At 34.0% G+C, this 20,943-nt stretch overlaps 1 long non-coding RNA gene across 1 annotated transcript in view; it reads left to right on the top strand.

Annotated features, from left to right (window-relative positions):
• LOC141278492 (uncharacterized) overlaps positions 1-17,419 on the top strand; it is a 36,570-nt gene extending 19,151 nt beyond the window's left edge. The window contains exons 2-3 of the long non-coding RNA XR_012331251.1: positions 15,468-15,546; positions 17,392-17,419. This is a non-coding gene — a long non-coding RNA (uncharacterized lncRNA). The remainder of the gene's footprint in view (positions 1-15,467; positions 15,547-17,391) is intronic.
• The last annotated feature ends 3,524 nt before the right edge of the window (positions 17,420-20,943 follow it).

The following is a 20,943-nucleotide window of genomic DNA, read 5'->3' on the forward strand; positions in this document are numbered from 1 at the left end:
CTCAACAAATGTGTGTCGAATGAGTTGGGAAAGACTCATCCCTCCACACCAGCACCAGAAGTAGAGGTAAATGCTCAACAAAATTGGTCAAGTGTATTGACTTATTTTCCCTGAAAATGTCCCAGAAAGGAGAATTTAAAAGTGTTTAACAATTGGTCTAATATATTTGGATCTGTTGGTAGGGTGCCAGGTAGGGAGAACATACATGATTTTCTTACATAAAAACCATTATCCATTTTATGTGCAGTTAAACAAAAAGTGTGACTTTTGAAAAGTAGATCAAGTGAAGACTTTGGAATTATTCTCTGGTTTGTTGGTAATTTCTCCACTTAAGAGAGAGAATAAATAGCTGAGTCATATGTAGGTCTAGGAGAATTTATATATTTTAAATTTGTGAACATACTTGTTAAAATTTTCTTGAAATGCTTTCTAACTAAACATTACAATGGTTAAAGATTTTAATGAAGAATATTATATTATTGTCTTCATAGAGGGTGGTAAATTATTAATGTATTTTTTTCTCAGCTATCTGTGGGTTAAGAAAAGCCTATAATATTTTACAAGGTTATATCCATTTTGAATATATGGTTGATTTCTTATTCACATAAAATAAATCAAGGGAATGCAGAAAATATGCTGATGTCTCTTTTATGGATGTTCATGTTACTGAATATTAATAAAATTATTTGATCTGGAGGTCAAAAACATTTTTTTTATTTCCCAAACTTCCTAGAGCTGTCCGCATTTTTCATTTGGAAAAAGGAACAATCTATGGAAAATATTTAGCTGTTTGGGAAAAACAACTGCCACATAATACATCAGTTACCACACAATTGTCATATAATACACTGAAGTGGTTACGAACACAACATGGTTTAATTTTGTTTGTTGAATGTACATAAATATTTTCCACATGAATAATGTCAAAATATCTTCTGATTCATGCAGAAACTCACAAATACCACTTTTTTCTTTTCCATAAAAATCTTAACACGTAAGATTTACTTAGAAGTTCTTGCTGAAACATGAAAGTTAAGGGAAAGCCTATTAAATCATTTGCTCAGGTAAAATATCATAATTCACAACAGTGTGACAACTGCAAAAAAAAAAAAAAAGCACAATGTAAAAGCTGTGAGTCAAGTTTATTCAGTGTCTTACTGAGGACTGTATTCCTGGAAACAGCCTCTCAGATAGCTCTGAGGAACTCTTCTGAAGAGGTGGGGAGAGGTCAGTATACATGTGATTTAGATGAAGGGGTTGCATGCAACCAAGAGCACATTTCAGTAGAAAGTTGCCGCTAGTCAAGAGGAGGTAATAATTTTAGTGCTTTTCTAGGAATGGGAAGATGCACAAAATTTCTCCTGAAAATATCTAAATATTTGATGGCCTCTTCTGCCAGTTTTCCCAGAGCACAGAGTGCCTCATTCCACCCCGAATTCCTTTCAGGGTACGTTGAAGGTCAGCGGCTGCAGTGGCTAGTGGCCTAATTCTTGTAGAGCAGATGGCAAGTAACATTCTTCAGTTGGCAACTACATTTACAATATTCCCTCCTAGGAATAATTTTGTTCGAGGATATATGAGTATAAACTGAACAGGAGTTACAGGATTCTAGAGTTTGGGGAGGCAACTGAGAAAACTCTGGGTTCTCAATACAATAATCTTAACTAAGAAATAATCTGCATGTGTTTAGAAAATTATTTCTGCCCTTCTTATTTAAAGATAATCCACTGTCACCATGCATGTTAAGACGTTTCTGAAATTGGTTACTCCCTAGATTTTCACAATCTTCTCTCTTTTTCTCAAACACCAACTGCCACCCCTTTTTGTGTGCCAGAGGTGACTGGTGAGAATTTGTGATTCATATCATAATTTTCAGAATCAAGGTTTGGTGTCATTAGAACCATATTCTAGCAAATTGAAATGTAGCAAATGTAAAGATCAATAGAATCTTTTAATGGTTATGAAATCAACTTCTTGATTTTCTTTTGTTAACTTGTGGCTCAGTTTTGAAGTTAAAGGATTACGCATCTCTTGACAAAATAGAAATGTATTTATAAACATCTTTTATTATATGTTGGCCTCATGTCAACTCTTTATATAACAAGTGCTCCTTTGCAACATCATTGGGATCTGAAAAGTTTATTTAGAATATATTTTCATTCATGTGGCAGCTTTTCTATAAGAAAGCAATAGTTGATATATTATAGATAATACTAAAGGCAGAAGAAAAGCTGCAGTTGTTTCTAAAATTCTTAGCAGAAAATGACAGGAGTGTTTTTTTAAATGAACCTCTGAATTGTTTCACATCCAGAACTTGGTATGGAAGATACCCCTCTGTGTCAAGAGGAATAATAAAGGCAGTATTTGCAACAGAAACAAAAGTAATCATTTTTAGTCTAAATTAGAACTGCAGCGTCAAGACTTTAATAAGTATATAGTCTCTCTTGTCCTCATGCAACGTAACTTCTGGGGTTTGATGTAAACATTTTAAACTCCCGTATTTTTCCACATGTAACTAAACATCAAAACAAGATCAAAAGATCATTTCTCATTAAAGATTTGCCTGCTGGTCTTTTAAGTATATAACTTATCGACACGTATAAATTTATAATATGTAAAATGAGAAATGTAAATAGTATATGCTCATCTCTGTTCCTAGGGAGTTCTGTGAATAAATTTCCATTAATCTGGTGGCAAATACACCATAAAGTTGTATAATTCATGCCCTTTCTGGATAAGTTTAATAAGAAATAATCTGTTATTTTTCATTTCCTTTCCTCTCCCTACTTCAATTGCACTTCTATAGAAGTCTTAAATGTTTATGTATGTATCCAGTTATGCATATTGTAAACATCTGTCAACTCAGTAAAACTCATTGCAGGGTAGTCATTATTTTGAAGGAAAACTGAGCTCATCTCAATGAAACTAAATTTAAAGAAATACGGAATCAGAAATTTTGGTTTTACTTCACTGATTTGACCAGGATACCACTAGAGAAAAATAATGTATATGTTTTACTCTCACACATGTCTTTAAAATATGTTGTGTATAAATATTTCTAAATATCTGTGTTTGGGTGTAGAAAGGACATCATCAATAAATGTCATACCTGGATTCTGGGGGATAACTGGATGTGGTGGAGGTACATAGTTTATGTATGATGTCTGTTGTACTAGGTATCATGGGTTGCCAGGTAAAGGTGTACTGTTTCCCTTCAAAGACGAAAGCAAATTGTAACTGAGAGGCTGTTGAAAGAGGCACTGAGCAGAGCAGGTTACCCAAATATCACAACAAAGTATTTTCTAATGGTCAGTTGAATAGAATTTGTTATTTTTAATAATGTGTGGGATTAAACGTTTATAGGAAGTGCCATTGAACTATGATAATTCATAGTCAGGTATCATTTATTTTTATTTTGTCTCACTTAGACTACTGAAGGGGAAAATCATTGGACTAATTATCCTTTCCTTTAGGAGGTTTTATAGCCTGTATTATAATTTGTTAACTTGTATTAGTTGATATTGTTGGGTTGCAATGGCAAATTTAAAGACTCCCATTTAGTAAGATATACCCTTAGGGCTAAAAATTTAATTATAAATAATTTATTGTATCTTGTTTGAAGCTTAGATATAAAGCCAATTATTCCCTTTTCCTTTATTACACAAACATTGCAAACATTGAATTTCACCCTAAGATTTTTATTGGCAAAAACAAATTTTGTTCATTATCACAATTTTTTTTCCTTATAGCGATATTATTCATACCTTTGTAATTTAGTATATTTTAGGAGAATTTTTATTGTAATTTTTTTCTTCTTTGGGAAATCCCAATGTGGATCAAAATTTTGTGAAATAAGGTGGAGAGAAAGCCCAACACTTGACCTTGTTACCTTATCAGTCCATACCATCGGGGTCTGAATGCCACACAGTAACTAGTGACCACCTAGGGGATCCACTCGTCCTTAATGTACAGTATTCTGGAAATACAGGAATCAGTGCCTGGTCAGAGACATCACAATGACTTTATGTTGTCTAAGCAACTCAGTCTCTATTCCTTTCTTGCTTTCCCCAATTCTACCCAAGGTCAAGCTGTTTGCCACTTTTCCTCACTCATAAGGGCCAGGTCAGGTTGGATAAATTTAAGATTCCTAAAACCTAGCTAAGCCAACCTAAAGAGGCACAGTCCAAATGCAAGCACACAAGCTCAACAATTGGTTGATCCCATTCAGGCCCACTGAACTGTGTGTAATAGACTTAGTTTGTGAGTCAAGAAGTCGAGATTGAAGATACTTCACACTGACGCTCATTGCCACAGCATCCTGCTCACAGTGCCAATTGTTTTATTAGAGCATTTAGCAACCTCTGCTGAATGCTGGGCAGCGTGTCTCTCCAAAACTTATGGAAGTTAGAACAAATGAAACATAAGCACCAATGGACAGCAAATAGAAACATCGCAAACAACCAAAGAATTCTCTGAGAAAGGCTCAGATTTGGTCTGCAGTGAACAAAGCAAGTAGGGAGGATAGACTTGCAGCCCAGTTGGCTCTGGTTTTTATTGAGGTTAAAAGGTAAGGTCCAGAGGGAGAGTTTGCATGATTTGAATTGCCCCTGCAGCCAAGGGAGGCTTTCTTATTACCTTGCCCACATGTGGGGGTGAGGGGAAGGAAAGGAAGGGTATATATGGAAGATGTCAGAGGTCAAACAACAGAAATGGAGTCAGACTTCTTTTTTTGGTCATGCCACATGACTCGTGGGATCTTAGTTCCCTGACCAGGGATTGAACCCTGGCCCTGGCAGTGAAAGTTCAGAGTCCTCACCACTGGACCGCCAGGGAATTCCTGGAGTCAGACTCTTAATTATACTCTCTAGCCTTAAAATTTTGAAATCATATTGCAAAAAATTACATCTATTAAATAGTCAGGAATTATCAAAACTATAATCGTGAAGTACTATAGAAACTTCTGAAATGATCATTACTAATAGAATCTAAGCTTCAAGAAGGAAGAAAACAGTATATTTCCACCTATTCATAGTGCTTGACACAGAGAAAAAAGTCAATCAGTATTTTGGAATGAATGAATGATAGTTTGGGGAGGCTTCTTCCAGGAAGTGATATTTGAGCTGATGCCTGCAGTTATTTGAAGAGCAGGACAATATTCAGAAGGCGAGAAGGAAATAGAAAGGCCTTTAGGCAGAAAGGGCTTGGAATTTTGCAGGAGCAGAAAAGAGGCCGTTATGGTTAGAGCTTGTGGACTAAGGGAGAGAGGTTAGTGAAATCAAAATGGGAAGGTAAATAAGAACCAGGGCAGGGCTATCAGGCATGATGAGCAGATTACATTATATTCTAAAAGCAAAGCAAAATCATTTGAAGGAGTTTAAGCCAGGGAGTGACCTAATGTACTGGAAGAGAATATTCTGTCTTCTTTATGATGTGCAAAATGGAATGCAGGGAGTAAGGTAGAAGTGGGAAGATATTACATGAGTGGAGAAAAGAGATGTGAGTTGAGTGATCACAGTGAAGATGGAGGAAGTAATAGCAATGGAGATGGGGAGAAGTGGGAAGATATAATGTGTATTTTGGAGATAAACCTTAAGGTACTCAGTGATGGACTGGTTTTGGGAAAAGAGAAAATGGCATGATTTCTAGGTCTGTTGGCTTGAACCACTGGATATATGGAGTGCTATTTATGGGAATGGGGAAAATTGGGGATGGTGAAGGAATACACTGGGTTGGGGTGGGGTAAACAGCTCCATTTAGAAATATTAATGTTGAAATATCTTAGTGTGTAGATATTAAGAAGGCAGTTGATAATATGAGTCTTTAGCTACTTTTTGAAACATCAACGTGTTGATATTATTTAAAGTCTTGTCAAAGTTTAAAACTTTCATGAAAGCACCTGAGCTAAACTAATAGAGAAGAGAGGCTAAGACTGAGTTGTGAGTGCTCAAAGTTTAAATTAATAGAGGAATAGATAACAAAAGAGAATGAAGCAGGAAAGGCCAGTGTAGTAGAATAAAAACTTAAAGAATAAGATGCAATAAAAACCAAGACAGGAGAGGAAGATGGGCACTAAGGAATTAAGAAAGGCATTCATCATATAAATCAGGCAATGTATGTAATCAGATAATGTAAGTATGGAGACAATCAATCTGGAAAAAGAGAGCTTGATAGAGTGGAGAGTGGTTTTTAGATAGAGTTGTTCTGGAAGATCTCTCCAAGGAGATGATGTCAGCAGAGACCTTGATGATGGGAAAGTGTGAGGCATATGAAGATCTAGAAGGAATACTCTCCAGATTAATGAGAAAGATGCCACGAAAGCTGGTAAGGGCACAAGCTTGGGATGTTGATGGAACTCCAGCATGTCCAGTGCATCTAGAGCTAAAGGCAAGATGATCCTAGAGGTAAACAAGGCCAGTTCAGGCAGGACATTGTATCCATGGCAAAGAGTTGGCTTTAATCAATGGTGCTTTTTAGGATCATATAAAACAATGAGTTAAATAGTATTGGAGGATTTTCCAAAAGTGTATAAAATTAAGAGTAATTCTTCAGATATTTCTAACAGAGTCGACCCTTAGTGTTCTTAGAATAAAAATCAATGCTTAGTGGGCTAATATGCTTTGTATTAGATTTATTGACTAGTGTATTTTCAATTTTCTAATACTAAGAAAAGTGCTGTGTTCATGGACAAAGCACAATACATGTTTATTTCATGCAATAAAATGTTGCAAAAAGGACTTGAAAATATTAGTGTTCTGCTACTGTGTTAAAATATTTAAAGAAACAAATTTTAAAACATCAAAGGTCTTGAAGAAAAATTTTCAATTTCCATTTTTAATTCTGTAAAAAACAAAACCAAAAAAACTAACAAAAACCAAAATCTGTTTATAAGCCCTAACCATAAATATATGTGCTTATATTGCTAATGGTGATTTCAAAATAAAATTAATATGCTATTTCTACCACTAATGATAAATATTAGAGCAACCTAATCGAATAAAATAGGTATGTAAGAAAATGTATGTAAGAAAATATAAAATTGGATGATATTTTCTGTGAAATATCATTTCTAGCTATGTGTTTCACATGTATGTTTCATATGTCTACATCTCTTTAAGTCTTCTAGCTCTCTTTGAAGTAAACTTGGTAAAATTAAGACACTGTGTTTTATTCTAAAAATTCTTAAGAGTCAAATCTGTTAGAAGTATCAGAAGAATTCCTCTTGATTTTATACACTTTTAGAAGAATATCCAAAGCTATTTGTTTTATCCAATCCTAAAAAGCATCATTTATTAATATAACATGTTTTACACTTTGGTCTATAAATAACTAAAAACAAATGACTGTCTTTAATCTTGGATTAAATAAGTGGAATATTATCCTCTAAATCTTTCCTGGTCCTAAAATATAGAAGAATCAGAAAGTATAGAAGAGTAAAGGGTCTGTCCTCTTAAAGATATGGAGGCTGAAGATCTAGGAAAAGATGAGGTGTCTTCCTGATATTAACCACTGTATGGATATACAAGTAACTAACTGTGGCTAACCATTGATAAAATATAAAACATATGATGTTTTATGATAAAAATACATGATCTCATCATATTTTTTTCAAAATAACTTGTACACAATAAATACCAATTTTTATTAGATATTCTCTCCCTATTTCCCTATTTTTCACTCTGCTTCTCTTTTCCAAATCTTTAAAACCACAAGTGAACCCAACACAATTTTAAGGCTGCCCCAGGAGGCATATCAATTGTCTTCTTCCGTGTACCTTTGGTAAGGTTTGGAATTTTCATGTTTCCTGAAATAACAACTAGAACCTCTTGTTTCCCTCCCAAAAATATCAGCTGCCAATCACATCTGGAAATGGCTAACTCAGGAACAAATACTGTGCAATGAAGGGACCGACAAGCCTAAAAACTACTTACTTCTCTCTTTTCTTCTCCTATATTGACCTAGCCTCTCTACTTGTGTTTCTTTGTACTTTCTCATTTTTATTTCCTATTGATTTTCCTACATCCTTAGTCTCTGCCTTTGATCTCCCAAGAGAATGCCTCCCTGTATCTGCCTGCCTTGCTTTTGTTAGTCCCCTTTCTCTGTATCTTGGAAGAGTCTCTTCATTAAATCTAAGCCAGGCATAATGACATGTAAATATTTATATACAAAATACTCATTTTACACATAAGTATGTTAGTATCCACCTCAGTAGACATTAGTGAGTAAAAGAAAGTGTGTAGTTAGAGTATTTGAAAAGAGAGAAAGTGTTAAGGTTTTAAGCCATAGAAGGAACAATATTAAGAAAATTAAAAAAAATTAAGTTATGTATATAAATGGAATAGCTCCCTAGTGTATGCCAGCTCCCCTCTCTATCACCAATCCTCAAATTGGTACATTTTAATTGATTTTCCATTTTTTGTCAACAGCACCATGGAATATTAGATTAAAGCAATTGGAGCTGCTTTTGCTTCATGCTGCATCTTTATTCTTTATCCCCAGGAACCTCTACACGATGGCAATTTTTCATTTGGAAAGGTTCTTTTATCCACTATTTTCCTACTATTTTAGGATTTCATTATTTAATACTACCTTAACTATCATTATTAGCCTTTCCTTTTTTTCATTATACACTCTGCCTCCTATATTAAACTGTATTCTGAGAGAAGATGAGACTGAATTTACTACTAATTAATTCTAAGCACATTAATCCCAAGATAAAATAAGAAATATTTCTATTATTTTTGAAATAACCTTATTGAAATTCATAAGCCATACACTCACCCAGTTAAGATGGACAAGTCAAGTTTTTAGTATACTCACAGTGTTTTGCAACCATCATCGCCACAATCAATATTAGAACATTTTCACCACCCAAAAAAGAAACCTGATACCCATTGGTAGTTATCTAATTTCCTCCAACTTTCCCCATCCTTAGGTAACCACTTTCTGACTCTATAAATTTGCCTCTTCTGAATATTTCCTATATCAGAATCCTACGATATGTGTTCTTTTGTATCTTGCTTCTTTTAAATTAATATATGTTTATAAGATTCATCCATACTGTAACATGTATCAGTACTTTAGTTTTCTTATAACCAAATAATATTCCATTGTATAGACATAGCACATTTTATTTATTCATTTATCAGTTGATGGACATTTGGATTTTTCCACATTCTGACTATTATAAATAGCAATGAACATTTGTGTATGAATTTTTATATGAACAGATGTTTTCATTTCTCTTGAGTATATATCCAAGAATGGAATTACAGGGTCAGTGATACCCCTTTGTTTAAGCTTTTGAGGGACTGCTATACTGTTTTCCAAACTCTGCACTATTTTATATCTTAAACCACATTGTATGAGGGTTTCAATGTCTCTATATCCTCTCCAGTGCTTGTTATCATCTGCCTTTTTTTATAAGATTAATCCTAGTAGGTGTGAAGTGGTTTTGATTTGCATTTTCCTGACTGCTATCCAATGATTTGAATGATCTCAAATTATACTGCATACCTAGGAGGACTTACAAAGTGCCATGTTTTAGTCAGATGTTGACTTTATATCAAACATCATTTAAAATACTAAACTTGAGAAATAATGGACAATATCAAAATGCAGATAAGAAAGCAGCTGTACATGCAGGATACTTTTGATGGCTTATTCCTACTTATGATTTCTCTGTAGGCCTTCTGCTTATGGCAGTGTCTACCAAAGGTGGTAGAATGAGAGTTGACTGGGGTACTCACTCCGTGTCATTTGTTTTTTTCCAATTAGGTGGCCCCATAACAGTAGCACAAATGGTATTTCTAAATAGTTATAATGGTTCCTATCCTGCCTCATGTATCATTCTAATGAAGTACTGTAGATTGGTTTTACAAGAGATTAACTAGAATTTACAAAAAAGTCAGAAACTTCTATTATATCACTATATTCTCTTCCCCAGATGCTCCTAAACCATCTTAAATAAATGTATTTAACAGATGGTTGGCTCTCAGAGAAATCCACAGCTCTTTGGGGGGAAGAATATTTTAGTGTATTAATAACAATGGTAATTTATATAACATGAGAAACAGGTGTTATCCAGGAAAAAAATACATTTACTTGATAACTCAAAGCAAATTCAAATAGATTGCTTTGGCTTTTAGTCTTGTTTTGCCTTTTTTGTGTGTATGTGGGCACACTGTTGAGTTCTTTAAATGAATCTGCTATTTGGTCTTTAGTTACTAAGTATGACATGATTCTTGAATAAGTAATTTGTGCAAGGACATTAAAAAGTTTATTAATATTATGGTTTAGAAATTAATAACTTAAAAAAAATTTAAGCACAAAGTTTTTGGAAGTTGTGTGTTTGTTGAATAAGTAGATTTTTAGATGTGTAATTCTGTCAAAATTGCACTTCCATATGGCTATAACAATAATTCATAACTATATAAATTTCAGGATTATCCTACAGTGCTGGAGGTTCTAAATACAAGCAAGAATGATGGGGTATAATTAAGTGTATTTGTCTATGCCATCTGGAAGCCTTTTACAGTCCATTAATTACTAAGATTATTATAATATTCTCAGTTAATGGATTCTGTCAGTTTCAAGCTCTAGATTTGTTTGTGGTTGAAGGGCTGTTTGTGTGTTTGAATTAAGTGCTTGGTTATTTCAGTGATGTGTGTGGCTCTTACTAAATGCTACTTATTCATTCCTTTATATCTTTATTGTATTAATAGATTGAAACTCAGGAAACTTACTGAGGTTTTTGCAATTTTGGACAAAGTACATATTGTGTGCATAATTGCACATGGTCCATAAAGCAGTACTCAACCTTTATTTAGGGCTACTGTGGGCCAAATTGTTTGTCTTCTTGGTGTAGTAGGTTTTGGGGGCAAGAGAAAATATCCCCTTAATTCAACATGTACACCTTTGTTGGAGAAAATAGAATGTGTCTGTTCATGTTCTTTGTTCATGGTTTCTAAGAGGGAACTGCTAAACCTTTGTGATTTCCTGAGAGAGAGGAGTGTCATTTATCCATGATGGGCCCTTGGACCATAGCTAAATTTATGCTAAAGAAATGACTCAGGCTGGGAAGTGGTCATGCCAGAAAGACTAACCACATGGTTAGAGGTTTGGGGCTTTGAGCCACATGATATAAGCTAGACCTCCTGACATCTGGGGAGGAGAGAGAGGCTAGAGATTGAGTTCAGTCATGTGTCCAAGGAGTCAATCAATCATGCTTACATAATGAAACCTCACTAAAAACTCTGGACACTGAGAATGAGGTGAGCTTCCTGGCTGATGAACACATTGATGTGCCAGGAGGGTGACACATCTAAATCCCACAGGTAGGGGACATGAAAGTTCTGTACTCAGGATCCTCTCAAACCTTACCTGATGTGTCTGTTTACATGACTGGTCCTGAATTGTATCTTTTATAATAAAACTGTAATCATTAACATATGGCTGTATGGGATTTTGTGTGTCATTCTACTGAATAATAAAACCTGAGGGGGTCACAGGAAACCTTGAATACAACCTTGAATGTAGTCAGTGATTAGAAGTGCAGGTGAACTGGAGATCCCAAACTTGCAGGTAACTTCTGAAGTGAGGGCAGTCTTGTTGGGACCATGACCTTAACTTGCAGAATCTGCACTAACTTTGGATGGTCAGTGTCAGAATTGCATCACAGTATTGCAACATTCCAATTTATTTATACCTAGAGCTTTCCATTTCACCCTGGAAGTTTTGCCTACAAGCCTCTAAATGGCCGTATTCTAAATTTCGCAAAATGGTGTTACTTGGCAGCTAAATACTGGATCTAAACCAACCACAGACAGTGCTTTATGGAAATTATAATTTTATGGAGAGGTAACATGGCTTTGAGAAAACAAGATGAGACTTGGTTTCAAGTTAGGCATTCTCTATCACTAACAAGAATTATGACCTTGAAGATAATTGGTTATTCACTCTGGACCTGTTTCATCATCCAAAAGATAAGATATTTGACTAATAAACTTTAAAGTCTCTGGGAGTTGTTAGGTAGTAAGATTCTTTGAATTTTAATGCCTCAGTTTTCCTGTCAGCAAATTGGAGTCAATCTGACTGAATCTCATTCAACTGTGATGAGAAATAACTGAACCATTTCTACCTGTAGAAAAGGAATAGACTATTCATTCTAAATACATTACAACTCTGTTAAGATTTCCACAGAAAAATGAGAAAACAAACAAAAAGAGGTAAGGCTTCTAATAGAAGTTTTCCATAAGTATCCATCAATGAGTAAAATGTAGAGGTTTATATGGCAAGAAGCAGATATGGAAATATTATTGTATTTGATTTCTACTTGCATATAATGTTAAAATTAATATAAAATGGAAATATTCATTAACATATGTTTGTAATAAGTGACACAATATCTGCTTACTGCTTAAATGTCTGTGTTTAATGTTTCTTCCTCTCTCTCTCTCTCTTTCTTTCTTTATTCTATTTGTTTAGTGTCCTCCACCTGACTCTTATTTTTGAGGGAAATTACTCATATCAGTGCACAAGCCAAAGTATAAGTCAGGAGGCTCAGTCACACATTAGCTCATGTGTCATTGAACATGATGGCAAAGGAGCTATGTAATTATAATGCAACAGAAGTTCACATTATAATCAAATTATAAAAGAAACATGGAATTTGGAGTCAAGCAGGGCCTGATTTGAGACCTAGCTGCCCTGTATACCAGCTATGTGACCCTAGACAGCTTACATTAACTTTAAAGAACCTGTTTTCTCTTCTGCAAAATTCCTATTTTATAGGGCTGTGTTTAGTGTTTAGCATAGTGGCTAGTATATAATAAATGATCAATAAAATGGTAACTATTCTTGAGGGAATCACGAGATCCCATTTTCCTCTTTTGACTTCAGGTTCTATATCTTTAAAATGAGCAGGTTGGACTACATAATCACTAAAGACACTTCCATCTTTAATATTATGATTCTTAATTATTTTTTTCATTGATGTTTTGTGACCACATCACCCCATCAGTATAATTTACAACACCACATTATACAATTTTAGGCTTCTATTATTTCATAAAAGGCAAATAAGTAAATTCAAATTATTTATATTGTCCCTGGTATTTTACAATAACTCTCAGAGAGTGTAGATTAGGTGTTTGAGTTTATTTTCTTACCACTATCCCCTTCCCTCATGGATGTTTAAAGTCAAGAACATTCTCTGTGGAGGTAGTTAAAACCACAGGTACATTATTTGGTGGTAGAACAATGTTAATTTTGAATAAACTATCTCAGTCTAATTAGTGTACAGAATATTTGGTCAAGAACCCCTGCCTGAAGAGGAAGGGGCATTACAGCATCTCTATGGCACACCAGTTAAATAGACACTCCAACTTCAGGACCTCCATTTAACACTGCATTAAGTAAATTGTTTATGCAAAAATTCAGTTTCTTCTCATAAATTAACTGGGGCATAACTATAGGTTTTACAAATGAATGAAAATATGAAATTTATTTAAATAGCATTTGCCTTTTTGTGATTTTGTGGATTCACCCTCAACGTTTTTGGAGATATATGTATAACATAAGTAATTCGAACTCTAGTCTATTTTGCAGATGTTGAACTTTGGATATTTTCATTCTTAATGCAGAGACAGGTCACAAAAACTGAAGGGCTGAAAAATAAGAATGGTATTTTTAAATTAACAGTCAGTTATATTACACACTGCAAAGCTTTGGGATCTAACTAGAGTTATTTGCTTTTTTAGAAACAACTGGTATTTTTTTTTTCCTTTAAAATCTGTGCTTCATATCGTGATTATTATGCAAGTAAAAATAAAAGTCCTTGTCCTTAAATGGTTGAGGAGAGTGACAAAGTGGAGCAAAGTCATTTATTTAAACAGTTCATTTTAGATTAGTGTTAAAAAAAAACACAATAAGCATTTCCTTTTTGCTGATGGAACTGTCAGACAAGGATGTAACTTTAAAAAGTAAGTTAAAAGGCTTTCCAAGTGTTCCAGCTCTAAATTTTTTGTGTAGAGCAATTTACAAGACTATCTTCATCTACTTGCAACAGATTTGATTGTTATGAGCTTCAAATTTTCTTTGTATTGAACTTCTGTCCATTATAATCACAAAATAAGATTTATTATAGTACAACTTTTTGGTAAGTGGAGGGCTGAGCCTGCAAAATGACTTTTGAAAGCACATTTGAAGAGTGGCAAACTTTTAGACAGATAAATTTTTTTGATATTAGTTTCTAAAAATCCTAACAAGGAAGTTTCCCTTACAGTTAATAATTCAATAGCCAATGAAAGCTGTATGGGGTAAGGATGAATTGATATAACAAAATGAAAAATTTGAGGAAAATGCTGTGTATTTTGCCCTATCCCCCAAATGTTATTATTTCTAATAAAAAATGTAAAAAACATATAACATTAGATTTATTTTTTAGGTTATGATAAATACCTTACAAATAGGCCATATTTAACATCACTTGTAACTTACTGGGTATGTATTATAAAGTCACATAGTGCAACTAATTCCAATTGATCTGCATGTATATCTATTTCCCAGGTGGAGTGTTGAACAATTTATCAACTGTCAGATTATAGAGCTTTATTTTCCTTTTTTAAAAATTCATTTATTTTCATGAATTATCCAGGATAATCGATTAGGTCCCCAGCACATATTCTTTAGGTACAGAAACAGGCTGTGAATCTTCCCAGAAGGCAGGTGGTCTCATTTCTGGATAACTTAAATCATATTTTTTTTACTGGATTTCTCATAGTCTCTGTTTCCTTAGGTGCTAACAAATCATACCAGATGTCTGTGCCTTGCCCTCACTTTTCTTTCTGGCCCTGATGTTATTAGTTAGGAAGACTTCCAACTATGTAACAAACAATGTAAATGAATGAATCAGAGGGAAAAAAAAATCTTCCAACATTCTCTGGTCAAAGATGTAAGGAGGGTTAATCCTGACTCCACAGCTGTTACTCGAGTGAATCTTACAAGTTATATCCAAGTAGTATCTTTATTTTAAATATTTTAATTATGCTATTCAGTAATATAGGGCTGGTGTTAAACTCGGGGGATTAAGACACAATGAGTCAAAAGTCATATAAGTCCTCATTATAAAACACAGGGAAGAGGCAAGATGAGATTCATAGGTATAAAATTGCATGCGCAATCACTAATTTCTTTATATAAATGTATGTAGGAAGAGATGAAGAAATAAGCAGCATATAATTTATCATTCAACATCCGGGAGATATACTAAAGGCAGGCTACCAAAATACAAAATGATGTATCTTGGGTGGTGTTATCCAAACCAGTAGTACTTTTACCATATATGGATTAAAAAACAATCACATTGCTCTGTTTAATCTAGCTCATAAAAGTCATCACTGAATGAAATATCATAAAATTTCCTTTATGTTTACTGTCTGTATCCTTTTCTGTATACCTTTTCCTGTTAGTTTAAGCTTCTTGATGAAAGGCTCTGCCTGCCTTAGTCATCGCTGTATTCCCAGCTGTTGAAGCAGTACCCGGCCCACTGTAAGCACTCAGTTAATATTGGGGGCTGACTGATAGTAACTTCCTGTTATACCCTAACTCTAATGGGACACCATTGATGCTGATTTTCATTTGTGTAGCCCTTCACAAAAACTTTTCATACATTATATTTTTAAAACCTCTATCAACTATGTTCTTTCACATATACTATGGTTTTAGGAGGTTCCAGCTTTTAAGGGTTTAGTTTCTATTTTATAATGGACTAAGTGCATTACATAGGACAAACCAGATGATAACAAATCAGATGTGAAACTACAACCTAATAATTGTCATTGGTTTGATAGCTAATGCAGTATGTGATAGTATCACAAAAACAAGGTGTTAAATTCTTCTGGGAAGTTATCATCAATAGTATTTGAAAAACCAACTTTGAAGTAACATCAAGATATAGTCACATAAAAATTCTCATTTATAACTAAGTATTTTTTATGCACTATTAAGCCATTGTTTAGAACTCAAAGAATTCAGTCTAACTTAAAAACATTTTTGTTTTCTGCACAAACAAATAACTGGAAGTTAATGATAAGCAAAATGTTTAATCAAACCTATGGGGAACTATTTTTAACTCCAATGTTTAATAGAAATTTATAACAAAGTCTCATGCACTGTTGATGGAAATGACAATTGGTGCGGCCACTATGAAAAACATCAAGGAGTTTCTGCAAAAATTTAAAAATACCACTGTACGCTCCAGAAATTCCACTGCTAGGTATTTACCTGAATAAAACAAAAACACTACTTCAGGGCTTCCCTGGTGGCACAGTGGTTAAGAATCTGCCTGCCAATGCAGGGGACACAGATTCGAGCTCTGTTCCGGGAAGATCCCACATGCCGCGGAGCAACTAAGCCTGTGTGCCGCAACTACTGAGCCTGTGCACCACAACTACTGAGCCTGCATGCCATAACTGCTGAGGCCCACGTGCCTAGAGCCTGTGCTCCGCAACAAGAGAAGCCACCGCAATAAGAAGGCTGTACACTGCAACAAAGAGCAGCCCCTGCTCACCACAACTAGAGAAAGCCTGCACATAGCAACGAAAACTCCACACAGCCAAAAATAAATAAATAAAAATTTTAAAAAACATTAAGAAAAAGAAATGAAGTTTAAAAAAACAAAAACAAAAAAAACACTACTTCAAAAAGATGCATGCACCCCAATGTTTGTTGCAGAATTATTTACAATAGCCAAGACGTGGAAGCAATCTAAGTATCCACCAACAGATGAATGGATAAAGGAAATGTTTTATGTATATTAGATATATATACATGTACACACACACACACACACACACACAGACACAATGGAATATTACTCAGCCATAATAAAGAATGAAATCTTGTCTTTTGTGACAACATGAATGGACCTAGAGGCTATTATGCTAAATAAGTCAGATGGGGAAAGACAAATACTGTATGCTTTCATTTACATGTGAAATTTAAAAAACAAAACAAATCAACAAAAAACCAGAAATAGCCTCACAGATACAGAGAATAAACTGCTGGTTGCCAGAGGGGAGAGGGTAGGGAGGATGGGCAAAATAGGTAAAGGGAATTAAGAGGTACAAACTATCAGAGATTAAAAAAAAAATATGTCACAGGGATGTAATGTACAGCACAGGGAATATAGTCAATCACATTATAATAGCTTCGTATGACGTGTAATATGTAAAAATATCAAATAACTATGTTGTACACCAGAAAATAATATAATATTGTAAGTCAACTACACGTCAATAAAGAAAATCAGAACCAAAAACCAAATTATGATTCCAAATTGAAAATTTTCTTTCCTATATGCTGATTCAACTGTGTATGTGTTTTGCTTGGCAGGCCAGCAGGGGCAGAGGTAGAGTAGGAGAATTTGAAAATATGAAAACAAAGCAGTTCGTCTGTGGATTTTATATGAGATACAATGTTCTGATTCCAAAATTATAAGTAATATCAAGGATCTGCTATTTCATATGTTAAAAAACAATAATGTACTGTTTGTGTCACTGGTTTATGGGAGATTTACTGGCATACAATTTTACTATTCTTCTGTGCATATACTGTCACAATGGCTGCAAAGTTAAATAATAAGCTTATAAACAATAATATTTATCTTTTCTTTTCTCCCTGAATTTATCTATTACTTTACCTTACTATGAAAAACTTTTATTAATAAAATATGCTATTATTATTAAATTATGATTTAATTAGAAGTAAATGCACAAAATTACTATTAGAAAAAGAATATTTTTATTCATTTCTTATAAAACTATTGAAAGTTTATATTTTCTATCGCTCCAAATTTAAAAATCAATCTCAGTTTGTTTTAAAATTTATGTAAAATGCATCTATTTCTTTCAAAGAAAAGAAAAATTAATTGAACTACTCTCTACACCTTGAACATAGTGCAGAATAAAACTATAAACATGCTCTGTTAACATTTTGAGAGGCATCTAAATATTTTCAAATAGAAATCATATCTTTGTAATCTAAATTTAGAGCCTAGATAAAAAAATAAAGTCCTAGTAATTCAAGACTAGAATGTCTTGTGTTTGTAGATGGACTATTTGTGCTCATATAAAGTTTTTATTAAGTTTTGTTACTCACTTTTATTTTTCTACTTCAAAATTTGGCACTTTCTTTCATATTCTATTATTTATTCCAAAACACCAAGCAGGGATGGTTTCATGGGAAGACAACTGGGTAGTTTTTTAAGCGTTATAATTGACACCTGTTAAGATTTATCTGAACTTCTATCGAAATTCATCTTCACTAATTCTTCCATGACTCACTTTATTTTGTTTTCTAATATCCTGAGGAGGGAAGGACATTAAAAAGTAATTTAGTTCAAAGGACTTATTACCCATACTGATGAGAAAGATCATTTGTGCAAAGAAAAATCTGTCCTGTATTTTTTTCTAAATCATACACTTCAGGAGATTATTTATTCACCTTTTTCAATCCAATTGCTTTTCTCCTGACTCACTGAGAAATATTTTGAGAACATGAACATTTTAATGGGGATCGTGAGTAAACAAGGGAAGAAAAGAAAGGAGCAGTCCTTTCAGATAATGGAGCACATCACTGGAAATTAGACCTGTAGGAGAAGCCGTTGAACTCTTTAAGGAAATGTTTAACTAATTACTAAAATGGGTGCCAGAAAAAGAGCAAGGCGAGGGAGAGAAAAGCTTTACGTTTATCAAAAATTTTGCTGAAGTCTGCCCCTAGGCGATTTTCTGATTTCAGGACTCAGCCCAATTCAAAACTGTTTTAAAAATGAGGAGTGAACTGTAGTATAAGAAGCTTAAAGGATTTTTCCCCTACACACCAGTAAACAAAAGTAAGTAGGTTACCTTAAGTATTTTAGACATAGTCGAACTGATTTTATCCGTAGTGGTAATAGCCTGTGTGGACTGAGGAAACTAAAAATATACAGTCAATTCCTCCTGACCTCATAAAATGTTCTAATACTTTAAATAGGCTTTAGCAATGTTTCCAGAGAAAAGGAATCTGGTTCTGCCAGTGGGTTTAATTAGCATAAAATAGTATCCACATAATATTCACCAGCTGTGTATCAGAAAATAATTTGTTTCTTTGAATTGATAAAATCAATCTTTTTTTTTTCATATTTTTGGATCAACACTTCTATTTGATTGTATTTTAATACATTGTGTCTGTTTTCCAAATAGTCATATATTCTGTACCTTTCAGGATAAACTTTATTCCTGTCATAGTAAAGAGAGAAAGAAATGAATGATGGTTGAAATTTGAGTGATAAACACTATCTGAAAGGCCTGAGTATGGGTCTAAGAGTCATGATCCGTAGCTCAGAGCTCAACCCTAACCACACAACCATGATCAGCTCTTTGCAGGTATGTTGTAGAAGTAGTAATTCAACCACATTGATTTTCATTTAAATCACTGATTTTCGTTTAAACGTCTTGTGAGTTCAAGTAAAAATTTCTGTGACATGAAAAGAATATACTCTCGATGACTGGATTTTATAGCAGCAGGCTCTGGCCAGATAAATTGTAGTTCCTTACACTTTAGGCTCTAAATAGCAGACCTGTGTTCCACAAGTTTCCACTGCCCAAGTCATAGGTTGTTTGCTCTTCTGAAATACTTATTTAAAGGATGAAGAGCCCTTAACTAACACAGTACTCAGTATTTATACAAACAAATATTAAGAGGAGTACAGAAAATATGTGTAGAGCTTTCTGACTGTTTGTTTCTGAACCCTAAACTACTCCTAAACATTGTCTGTTACAAGTACACAAAACAGAAAGAATGAGGTAGACTTATTTCTGTGAATTTTCTTTTGAAATTTTTTTACATTTACAGAAATATTTGACAAAATATGACCTTAAATGTGGGTTCTCAATTAACTCAATGTGATGTTTGTAACATCTAATTGAAAAATCTGTAACTTTGTTTTCCAACAGAAATTACCCCAAGTGAACTCTGCATATAATCAATCAAATTCAATAATTCTGAGGAAGATCCCCTAGGCCTTGTACAATGCTCATGCATTTATTAAACACTTAAGTCACACACTTCTATACTATTAGTTTGGCCAGCGGTATAGCTGTTTATCCTCTTGTACTGAATTCCTGCGAGAACAAGAATATTCTTGCTGACATCCTTTAAACTTCTGCTGCCCCACAAGGGTGCAAAGCAATGAAGCGAGAAATTGAGTTGAGGGGGTGGAGGGGACTCCTGCCAATATCAGCACACTGTTTTGTGCTAATCATCAGACATGGTGTTGGAGGATTCCGGGTCCTACCTATGCCCTTTTGGTGGCTCTGTTAACCTGATGGACATGATAGATCGTGTCCATCCAAATCCACAACTGTCAATTAAAAAATAGTGGGAAGCAGCTGCATAGCACAGGGAGATCAGCTCGGTGCTTTGTGACCACCTAGAGGGGTGGGATAGGGAGGGTGGGAGGGAGGCACAAGAGGGAGGGGATATGAGGATATATGTATACATATAGCTGATTCACTTTGTTATACAACAGAAACTAACACAACATTGTAAAGCAGTTATACTCCAATAAAGATGTTAAAAAAAAAGTGGTGGGAAAAAAATTAAACATTTATTTCTATGTTGCATGTACAGCATAACAAATAAGCACTTTGACTCTTCATTAACCCAATTGGCTGAAAATCAAGTAAACATAGATGTGTTCAGAATGGAAGTATTGTCTTCCAAAACGAGCATCCTAGAATGTAAAACCAAATAAATGAATAGTAGAAAACCTTATATATAAACATGTAAGAACACATGTACACCATTACAATGCCAAAAAACTTATTTATATTTATTTATTTTATCTAATTACTTATTTGTTCTACTTAGAAAACAGAACTATGTGATAATATTGTACATAAACTA

This window comes from Tursiops truncatus, chromosome 4 (genome assembly GCF_011762595.2).
Source record: "Tursiops truncatus isolate mTurTru1 chromosome 4, mTurTru1.mat.Y, whole genome shotgun sequence".
In the NCBI taxonomy this organism is placed as follows: domain Eukaryota; kingdom Metazoa; phylum Chordata; class Mammalia; order Artiodactyla; family Delphinidae; genus Tursiops; species Tursiops truncatus.